At 41.0% G+C, this 11,006-nt stretch overlaps 1 pseudogene; it reads left to right on the top strand.

Moving 5' to 3' along the window:
* The first annotated feature begins 250 nt into the window (after window positions 1–250).
* On the top strand, window positions 251–3,127 carry LOC146679568 (general transcription factor II-I repeat domain-containing protein 2 pseudogene; annotated as a pseudogene).
* Window positions 3,128–11,006: the final 7,879 nt, after the last annotated feature.

Raw genomic sequence — 11,006 nt, 5'->3', positions numbered from 1 at the left:
GCACAAATTGGAGTCTATTAGATAGATATGATACAAACCACTGCAGCGCAGTACCTGTAATACCTACAGCATGTTCTGATCGCTCTAATAGGATATTATGGTCGACAGTATCGAACGCTGAACTAAGGTCTAGCACATAGGTGTCAAACTCAAAATTTGGCCCGCAGCCTAATTACATTTGGCCCGCGAGGCCATACCAAATTACTATTAGAGCTGGCCCGCCAGTCTTATGCAGCGCATGTACTGCTAATACTACAACTCCCAGAATGCTCTGTTGGCGTTTTGGCGCGTCAGTCAGGACAGGACCCATTAACGCCCTCTCCTCTGTTTACTGTAGTCATAGCAACCGCATGAATACTGCCGCGCTACCTCTCCCAAAATGGCGAAAAGAAAGAACGAAAACAGGAGCTTCCTGGACAGGTGGGAGACAGAATATCTGTTTACCTATGTAAAAGACAGACCTGTTTGTCTTGTATGTGGAGCTCATGTGGCTTTAACCAAGGAGTACAACATTAGACGACACTATGAAACGAAACACCAAGAGAAGTACAAGGACCTGGACATGACTCAAAGGCGCCGGAAAGCAGAAGAGATGAAAAGAAGTTTTGTTTCACAACAGACTATGTTCAAAAAAGCCATATCACAAAGTGAGGCTGCTGTAAAGGCTAGTTTTGTTGTGGCAGCAGAGATCGCAAAATCAGCCCGGCCCTTCAGTGAGGGAGAGTTTGTGAAAAGTTGTATGATGAAAGTGTGCCCAGAGAAAAAGCAAGTATTTTCAAATGTTAGCCTGAGCAGAAACACAGTAGCTGATCGCACACGTGAACTTGCCAACAATCTAAATAACCAGCTGATGGAGAAGGGAAACAGTTTCGTTGCATTCTCCCTCGCTATGGATGAGAGCAGCGACGCCTCTGATACTGCCCAGCTTTCAGTCTTCATCCGCGGTGTGGACTCAACTCTCTGTGTTACGGAAGAACTTTTAGGATTAAAATCAATGCATGGAACAACCACAGGGAAGGAAATATTTGAAGAGGTTTCCAAATGTCTAACTGAAATGAAGTTGCCATGGGAAAAACTTGTGGGGTTAACGACAGATGGTGCACCAGCGATGTGTGGTCAAAGGAGCGGACTGGTGGGCAGGGTACGGGAGAAGATGCGAGCGGAGAACTGTGCAGGTGAGCTGACTGTTTATCACTGCATCATACATCAAGAATCACTTTGTGGCAAAGCCCTAAAGATGGAACATGTTATGACCGCAGTAACACGAGTAGTTAACTTTATAAGAGCCAAAGGTCTGAATCACCGCCAATTCAAATCTTTTCTTGAGGAGTGTGGTTCGGAATACGGAGACGTGCCGTATCACACGGAGGTGAGGTGGTTAAGCCGAGGGAAAGTACTGAACAGATGTTTCGAGCTACGCGAGGAAATATTTCAGTTTCTGGAAAGCAAAGGGCAAGACACAGCTGAGCTCAGGGAGCAAGAGTTTCTGTGTGAGCTGGCCTTTATGTGTGATATCACGAGCCATCTCGATGCGCTGAACCTGCAGCTTCAGGGACGGGGGCGTATCATCACAGATATGTACACTGCAGTGAGGGCTTTTAAAACGAAATTGTGCTTGTGGCAGAATCAGATGCTACAAGGAAACCTGGGCCATTTTCCCTGCTGCCAAACGATGAACATGCAAATCTCTACTGCTGTGTTCCCATGTGCACAGTTTGCTGAAAAACTCTGTGTACTCAGTACTGAGTTTACCTGGCGGTTTGCCGACTTTGACGCCCAGAAATGTCGATTTGAACTGCTCAGTAATCCTTTTGCAGTTGACGTGGCAAAAGCACCAACAAACCTCCAAATGGAGCTGATTGAACTCCAGTGTAGTGACACGCTGAAATCAAAGTATGATGCTGTGGGCGCTTCACAATTTCCACATTTCATCCCTGACACAATGCCTGGGCTCCGGACCCACGCTGCTCAGATGCTCTCCATGTTCGGCAGCACTTACCTATGTGAGCAACTATTCTCCTCAATGAAGATGGCCAAAACATCTCACAGGAGACGTCTGACCGATGAACACCTTCACTCGATCCTGAGGATTTCCTCAGCTCAGAGCCTGAGCCCAGACATTGAGGAACTAGCATCCAAGAAGAGATGCCAGGTGTCTGGCTTGGACGCATCAGAGTAGATCAGTGTGTAGCAAACTGAGCTATAATTACCATTTTCTTTGTGCAATTTGTCTTGCTACTCCCAGACATGGGCTTGAATGGTTTCACGTTTAATGATATTTTTATTAGTTAAGTGGTTTATTATTGTTATTTTATTTTTACATTTATTATTAGCCTGGGGAAAAAGTTTACTGCTAAAATTTAAATCAGAAGGCTGCAAATACAATTTTTACTTAAGAAATGCATTCCAGTGATATGTTATTTAATTGGAATTTCAATTTTGCATGTGTGCAATATTAAGTTATATATGTTTATATAAGTTATATATCGTTCAGTATTAAGCGTTTCTTATTCCATATTCAGTTTTTCAGCAAAACTTATTTGAGTCTGTAAGAAAAGGTTCCTTGTTATATTTGGAGGAAGATTTTTTTCAATAAATATTAACGTTGGCCCGCGACTTTGTTCCAGTTTTGAATTTTGGCCCACTGTGTATTTGAGTTTGACACCCCTGGTCTAGCAGGACAAGCACAGAGATGAGTCCACTGTCAGAGGCCATAAGAAGATCATTTGTAACCTTCACTAAAGCTGTTTCTGTGCTGTGCTGAGCTCTGAAACCTGACTGAAACTCTTCAAATAAACCATTCCTCTGCAGATGATCTGTTAGCTGTTTGACAACTACTCTTTCAAGGATGTTTGATATTAGAGCTGGGCGATATATCGAGTTTTTAAAAAATATCGATATATTTTTATACGAGATATAAGATGTGACAATATCCTTTATATCGATATAGTCTATGTTACATTATAATTATACCTGTGGAGCCGCAAGTTTGCCTCTCTTTCGTCCACTTTCGTCTTCACAACGTTACTCGGCCTCGCCTCTCCTTCACTGAACACAACTCCCCCTCCTCCCCCATTGCTTCACCTGCAGGAAGCGACAAGATGGACACGGCAAATCTCCATTAACGAGTTACTGCGCATCGACCCGTGTGTGGGGCTGGACGCCGTCAACGTGTTAGCTAGCTAACCACGCTAACGAGCTAACCACGCTAACGGCATGCAGCCCAGAGGTGGTGCACGGACTAAAATCCTTTCATTTTCTCAAAAGTTGACAGCGCGCCTTATATATGAATTCTGGTTGTGCTTGATGGCCACGAACCGATTTTATGTGGTACACAGAGCTCAGCAATCTGTCAAAAAATGTTTTAGTACGACTTTGGTAAGCTACGGAGCTGCACCGCTTGATGGATTGTCAGAGCATTACGGCTGAGCCTCGCGGAGTGATACGTACTGTGCTTCAACACAATATTACAATATTACCCTACTGTGTATAAGGACCATAAATGGCACCTGTTAAGAGACGTGGTTGCGAAGCGGATTTCAAACTCCAGGCTGTCAGTCACGCAGTACAAGTTGGGAACTGAGCAGCTGTGAAATCTGTCTTTGTTATTGTGCTCAGCGTCTTTTAGTTTACATTTTGACTGCACAATTGTGAGCTTTTTGTTATGCACAAAAACAACATTGTTTTCTTTTATTTATGGAGCATTATTATTTAATAAATGCTCATAATTTATTTTTGAGTAAATTTTATGTACATCTGCTCTATATATAGATATATATCTTATATCGCCAACAAGCTAAAAAATATCGAGATATGAATTTTGGGTCATATCGCCCAGCCCTATTTGATATGAAAGGAAGGTTGGAGATTGGCCTATAATTAGCTAAGACTGCTGGGTCTAGAGATGGCTTTTTGAGTAAAGGTTTAACTACAGCCAGCTTGAAGGCCTGTGGTACATAGCCGATCATTAGAGATAGGTTGATCATATTTAAGATCGAAGAATTAATTAATGGCAGGACTTCTTTGAGCAGTTTTGTAGGAATGGGGTCTAAAAGACACGTTGATGGTTTGGAGGAAGTAATTATTGAAGTTAACTCAGAAAGATCAATTGGAGAAAAAGAGTCTAACTTAACATCAATGGTACTAAGAGTAGCTGTAGATAATATTACATCTGTGGGATGATTATTGGTCATTTTTTCTCTAATGATAAAAATTTTATTTGTGAAGAAGTTCATGAAGTCATTACTAGTTAACGTTAAAGGGATGGTTGGCTCAAAAGAGCTCTGACTTTTTGTCAGCCTGGCTACAGAGCTGAAGAGAAACCTGGGGTTGTTCTTATTTTCTTCAATCAGTGATGAATAGTAAGATGTTCTGGCTTTGCGGAGGGCTTTCTTATAAAGCAACAAACTATTTCTCCAGGCTAAATGATGATCCTCTAAATTTGTGACACGCCATTTCCTCTCCAGCTTACGAGTCATCTGCTTTAGGGTAAGTGTTTGAGAATTATACCACGGAGTCACGTACTTCTGATTAGAGACCTTAGTTTTCACAGGAGCTACAGTATCCAGAGTCGTATGTAGTGAGGAGGTGAAATTATTAACAAGAAAATCGACCTCTGTTGGGGTAGCGTTCAGATAGCTGCTCTGCTCTGTGTTGGTACAGGGCATTGGAGATGATAACAGTGGGTGGATTATATTCTTAAACTTAGTTACAGCGCTTTCAGAAAGACATCTACTTTGAAAAAGTCTACTCTTCACCGCTGTGTAATCAATTATTGTAAAAGTAAATGTTATCAGGAAATGATCAGACAGGAGAGGGTTTTCAGGAAACACTGTTAAATGTTCAGGTTCGATGCCATATGTTAAAACAAGATCTAGAGTGTGATTAAAGTGGTGGGTGGGTTCTTTTACATTTTGAGAGAAACCAATTGAGTCTAATAACAGATTAAATGCCATGTTGAGGCTGTCATTTTTAGCATCTACATGGAAGTTAAATCAATTTGTTGATCAATTATTAAGTCATGTACTAACAGAGACTTGGAGGAGAGACACCTAATATTTAATAATCCACATTTCACTGTTTTACTCTTTGGTTCAGATGTGGATACTGTATTGTTCTTTCTTTGTAATTGTTTATGTTTAAGTTGTTTGTTGCTGGTTTTTAGTTTGTTTTTTGTCTTTTTGGGAGCTGACACAGTCTCTATGGAGATGGGTTTTTGGGGGGTAGCAGGAGGAGAGAAGCTGCAGAGAAGCGTGTAAGACTGCAACTCTGCTTCCTGGTCCCAACTCTGGATAGTCATATTTTGGGGGGTTTAATAAATTTGTCCATATTTCTAGAAATGAGAGCTGCTCCATCCAAAGTGGGATGGATGCCGTCTCTCCAAACAAGACCAGGTTTCCTCCAGAAGGTTTGCCAATTATCTATGAAGCCCACATCGTTTCTGGGACACCAATCAGACAGCCAGCAATTTAAGGAGAACATGCGGCTAAACATGTCACTCCTGGTCTGATTGGGGAGGGGACCAGAGAAAACTACAGAGTCCGACATTGTTTTGGCAACGTTGCACACAGATTCAATATTGATTATAGTGACCTCCGATTGGCGTAACCGGGTGTCATTACTGCCGACGTGAATTATGATTTTACTGAAATATACATAAAGCATATAAACAATTACAGCAATATGATGCAACAAACACAGCAGCTACTGATCCAAAATACTCAAAGCTTCATAGAACTGAAACCAACATTTATTTTTAGCTCCATTCTGCTGCTGATACAGACTTTAGGTTTCTGAACATTAAACTTGTTGCTGCCTTTCATAGTGTGTAACTTGAAGGCCCTGAGTACTTTCTCCCACACTGGAAACACTGGGATGATCACATTATTTGAACATTACCTAATAAGACTGATTCAGCACAGACAGTTATGTTAAACTTTCCTAGCAGTCCTTCACAAACAGGGAACAGTCTGTCTATTCTCTCCATCTGTCAGCTGCTGCTGGCTCTTCCTCCTCCTCTTCCTCACACACTGCTGAGTTTGTCCTGGTGGATCATCAGGGCTGCAAAGCCTCACAGATGATGTGCAGCAGTGGCTCCCTCAGTCTGTCCTCACTCTGGACACTTGCAGTCGTCACACATGGAAATCAAATGTGTGATAAGCTGCAGGATTCAAACACAAGTGTAACTTATAAACACATGTTCATACTTTTATTCCACAATCAGAGAGAAAGAAACAGAGAGAGAGTGCAGGACAGACAGGTGACAGTCTCAGGTGTACACACTGCTACACAACAGCACCAGAGAAGCAGGATTTAGTGTTTGTGTTATTACGAGTGTAAACAAGAAGAGTTCCAGATGGTGCAGTGGACACATGAGTGACTGCTGTGATTAAAGCATCTTTCTTTCAGCTTAACGAGTGAACCGTCAGCTCGTTCAAACACACGTTAAAGTGCGTTTGGCTCGACACCACCGAACAGAGGCAGCAATATAACACAGCTAACATTAACAGTGCAGTGAATCCTGCTTGTGCCGTGATGTTCAGGACTGCAAACCGAGCAGCATCACTGACTTTCAGCTTGTTGTGTTTGTGGATATATGACTGACTTTAATTATCCACAAAATCATCACATTCTCTGTCAGATTAAGGTCGACTATTGAACGGCGTATATTTTAAAGGCTTTAAAACCAAGTTAACGCTGAAAGTACAAACATCACTAATGTCACATAACTCTGCCGACAAGGCATAGCTATGGCTATGAAATGCTCTTTGTGTATCACTTCTTCATTATGAAAGATGTCATTAATGCACTAGTAATGTCTCATCTGGAGTATTGTTCAATCATTTGGTCAGCAGCTAATAAGACAGATCTTAACAGACTTCAGTTAGTCCAGAATAAGGCGTCCAGATTAGTGTGAAGATGTTCATACTATACTAATATTGATCAAATGCATAATAACCTTTCTTGGCTTCCTGTACAGGCTAAAATATTCTATGGCTTACTTGTAGTTCTAAAGAAAGCAATTCTGTTAAACACACCACATTTATTCTGCTCAGCTGCAGTATCCAGATGAAATACATCATCATATTACACAGTTTTCAACAAGCTGCAACTTAGTAAATGCTCGAGTTAAAAGTAACGTTTTGTAAAACTGTTACATTTAGAGCAACTTTTAAGTGGAATAAGTTGCCTTAAAAAATTAGAGAATTATTCAAAACTTCAATGAACACTTAAAAGCCGATTTACAGAGCTTTTAGTTGTTGTAAATATTGTAAGACATGATTTGTTTTTGAAATTTGTGTAATGTGCCTCAATGTTATTGATATTATTATTATTATTATTGATTGCTTATATTTGAACAATTGTGAAACCTCACTGTGGATGTAAGAGTGAAATTATGTGGATATCTTGAATCCACTTTATTGTGTAATATTTTATGTGAGTATTTGACGGAAGACGAGCAACATCTGTTGTGGAAGCTAACGGGGTTCCTTTAGAATAAACAAACATAGGATTTATTATCACTGAATAATTCTGTATAAATCTATACAAATTATAGAAATATGTGATAGGAAACAACAAAATAATCTAAATTATAAAATAATGTGTGTGTGTGTGTGTGTGTGTGTGTGTGTGTGTGTGTTTAGTGTTTGAACAGTCATGAATTATCTTTAACAGCAGGTTGGATGTAATGTGTTAGAACTACCAGCAGGTGGGGATAAGAGACCTTTAAGGTGTTTGGTGCCACGCTCCACCTTCAGGTTTAAAACTAGTGTTAATGGAGTTTGAAGGTTGAGTTTGTTCCACGACTGCATTTCACTCACTGCCTCTGTTTGTATCTCTGTCACTGCAGGACCAACATGGAGCCAGAAGTCAGCGCTCTCAGGAGGCCGACAAACCTCACAGAAGAAAGGGAGAGAAAAAACACACCTGTGACGAGTGTGGGAAGGGTTTTACTGTGAGGGCTAAACTAAAACGGCATCAGGTCATCCACACTGGAGAGAGACCGTTCAGCTGTGACTTGTGTGGAAAGTCTTTTTCCTTGAAGGGTTACCTAAAAAAACACCAACTCATCCACAGTGGAGTTAAAGCGTACAGCTGTGATCAGTGTGGCAGAGCTTTTACTCAAAGTAGCAGCTTACAGAAGCATCTAGTTACCCACTCTGGAATTAAGGCATACAGCTGTGACATCTGTGGAAAAACTTTCAGCCGGAGAGGGAACCGAAATATACACCTACGCATTCACACCAGACATGATGTGTACTGCTGTGAACAGTGTGGCAAAGAGTTTACAACAGACGCACAGTTACAACAACACATGTTTACCCACACTGAGGAGAGACCTTATCAATGTGACCTGTGTGAGAAGACTTTTAAATCTCCACGTTACCTGAGAGAACACCAACAGATCCACACCAGAAAGAGACTCTACAAGTGCAGCTACTGTGAGGTATGTATTTATATTGTTATCTTGTCATTTTAGCCTGACTGTTTGGAACAACTCTGCTCATTAAACTGTGTTAGCATGTTAGCAATTCTACTGCATGGAAAAGCAGCTCTGAGTGATTATTCAGATTTTCCTTTCAGTTATGATTTTAGTATTACTGTAGTATTATGGTGGTAGTATTGTAGTTATTGCAGCCCAGTAAACTGAGTGTGTTAACTGAAACAGTCAAATGTAGTTGGACGTCTGCAGAGATGCTCTTTATTTCAGGCGACGTTCAGGATACAAATGTTGAAGGACTGACTTACACTGTCTTTGTGTCTTTGTTTAGAAGCAGAGCGACACAGATGGATCCAGTTCTCAACCCTGTCATCACTGTGGTGGTGGGAAAGACTTTCATTGTGACCTCTGTGGAAAAACTTTCAGTCAGCAAAAGGCCCTAAAAGTACATCAACGTAGACACACTGGAGACAAACTGAAATACTGCAAAGAATGTGGGAGAAGCTTCACCACATCACATCGCTTAAAACGACATGAACTGATTCACAGTGGGGTTAAAAAGCACCTCTGTGATCAGTGTGGGTCATCCTTCACCACTGCAAGTCAGCTTAAATCACACAAACGAGTCCACACAGGAGAGAAACCACACAAGTGCAGACACTGTGAGAGAAGCTTCTCACATTCAGGTAATCGTAACATTCATGAACGTGGACACATGGAAGGAAACTACAGCTGTGACCAGTGTGACAAGAGCTTCAGGAATCTCAGTTCATACTCTGCACACAAACGATCCCACGTTACTAATAAACTGTTTCACTGTTACCAATGTGCCCAAACATTCACCTCATTGTCTGCTCTGTGCAAACATCAGCGCGATCACTCAGGGCTGAAATCACTCCCATCACTGGATCACAGTGAATCTGAAGACACAGAAAGATCCTCTGGTTTCTGTGTCAGACTCAAAAAGCTTGAGATCAGGCTCCACAGAGTTCAGATAGAATCATTTAAACTTGTGTTGAACTGAACTGGTTGCTGGGCTGAACTTCTACATAATACAGATCTACATGGGATCTTCTTTTCTGTTGTTTTCCTGAGTCAGTTTTGTCCTTTTTTCTCTGTCCTGGTTTTGCTCGTCTGTAAATGATTGAAACTCAGTCAAATAGTTCATTGTTCTCCAGCAAAACGTTTTTTGGAAACTCATGTTTAACCTTTAAAACTCTGACATGTTTTAGCACACAAGGCTTCATCGGGGAGTTCACTCATGATTGGACCATGAGAACAAAGGTTTGTAGTTCTTTCAAAGAGAGTCTTGGAGATGTTTGATGTTTCTGTTTTTCTGAAACCACCTGAAAGAAAAACTATTTTTCTTGCTTTATGTAGTGTGGAAGTTTTTAATGTTTCTTCATCTGTGATGTTCTTGAATGTGTTCACGTGAAGATGGTACAAATAAACTGTCCTTTCAGCTTTAGCTCCTAATTTATTCATTATTTATGGATGTAGCACAGCAGCCGTCTCTTGATTAACACATGGAGGGCTCGGGATCTGATGGTGTCGTCTCCCTAATTTGCCCACTCAGTAAATCTCACTCATGGCCAAGAAATTGAAATAAACCTTGTTTCCCTGCTGGATAGTGATCCACTGTAACTCTGCTCCTCCTTCCTGTTTAGGATTTCTGTGGCTGAAGTAAAATTCCCTCCATCCATCACTTATCCCAGCTAACCCAAAGTGAAATAAAGTTTTGCTGGTCTTAAAAAAGCATTACAATAATGGGCATTACCAATGCAAACTGAATGATACAGAAGATGAAAGAAGAGACTTTGATCAGTTAATAAAGCTCATGATCTGGATTCATTGTGGCTGCTACACAGATACTTCTGGGTCACTTCTCTCAGTTAGGAACCTTCCTCACCAAACTGACTGTTGGACCACACCCCTGGTTTCATGAGAAATTGTTTCAGCCATGATTTCTCTTCCTGTATTTCAGAGTAAAGACTGAAGTGACAAATGGAAGCATGTTTAAAAAACACAATGTGAGAGAGACGTTGAGGTCCTTAGAAGTTACCCTGGGTTTTTCTGTCACCCTGCTAGATGTTACACACCTTGTTATTGGACTGATTTCTACTGCTGGACGACTCCTGCGGAGAGTAACAATACTCTTACTAATTAGCTCCCTTTCACACCTTTGGGGATATTTATTTCTGTGTTTGCAGCGCTGTGAGCCAGAACAGCGAGAGAAAAATCTGCAACAGCGACGAGCCGAATGCTTACGTGAATCGCAGCAGCTGCACATGTGCTACGCTGAATTAGAGGATATCTTTGCTCTGGATTTCTATTTCTACTTTTTCATTTCTATATGATTCTTCTTGCATCTAAAGAAAGATGATTCAATTTGCTAAATGTTGATGGCTCTTCGTGCTCAGGTGTAAATGAGACGTAATATTTGCTCTTGGTTTGGTTCTCCTGTACAGAACCTTGCAGTACAACAGAAACCTAAAAACATTATTTGTAGTTGTTATTCTTAGTTGTTCTGCTGCCTAAATACCACAGGGTCTGATTATGAAGT

Source organism: Copadichromis virginalis, unplaced genomic scaffold (assembly GCF_057382275.1).
Source record: "Copadichromis virginalis isolate Kocher_CV1m ecotype Utaka unplaced genomic scaffold, C_Virginalis_male_GT1.1 unmapped_scaffold_1, whole genome shotgun sequence".
NCBI lineage: Eukaryota > Metazoa > Chordata > Actinopteri > Cichliformes > Cichlidae > Copadichromis > Copadichromis virginalis.
This window is presented reverse-complemented; position numbering and strand designations above follow the sequence as displayed.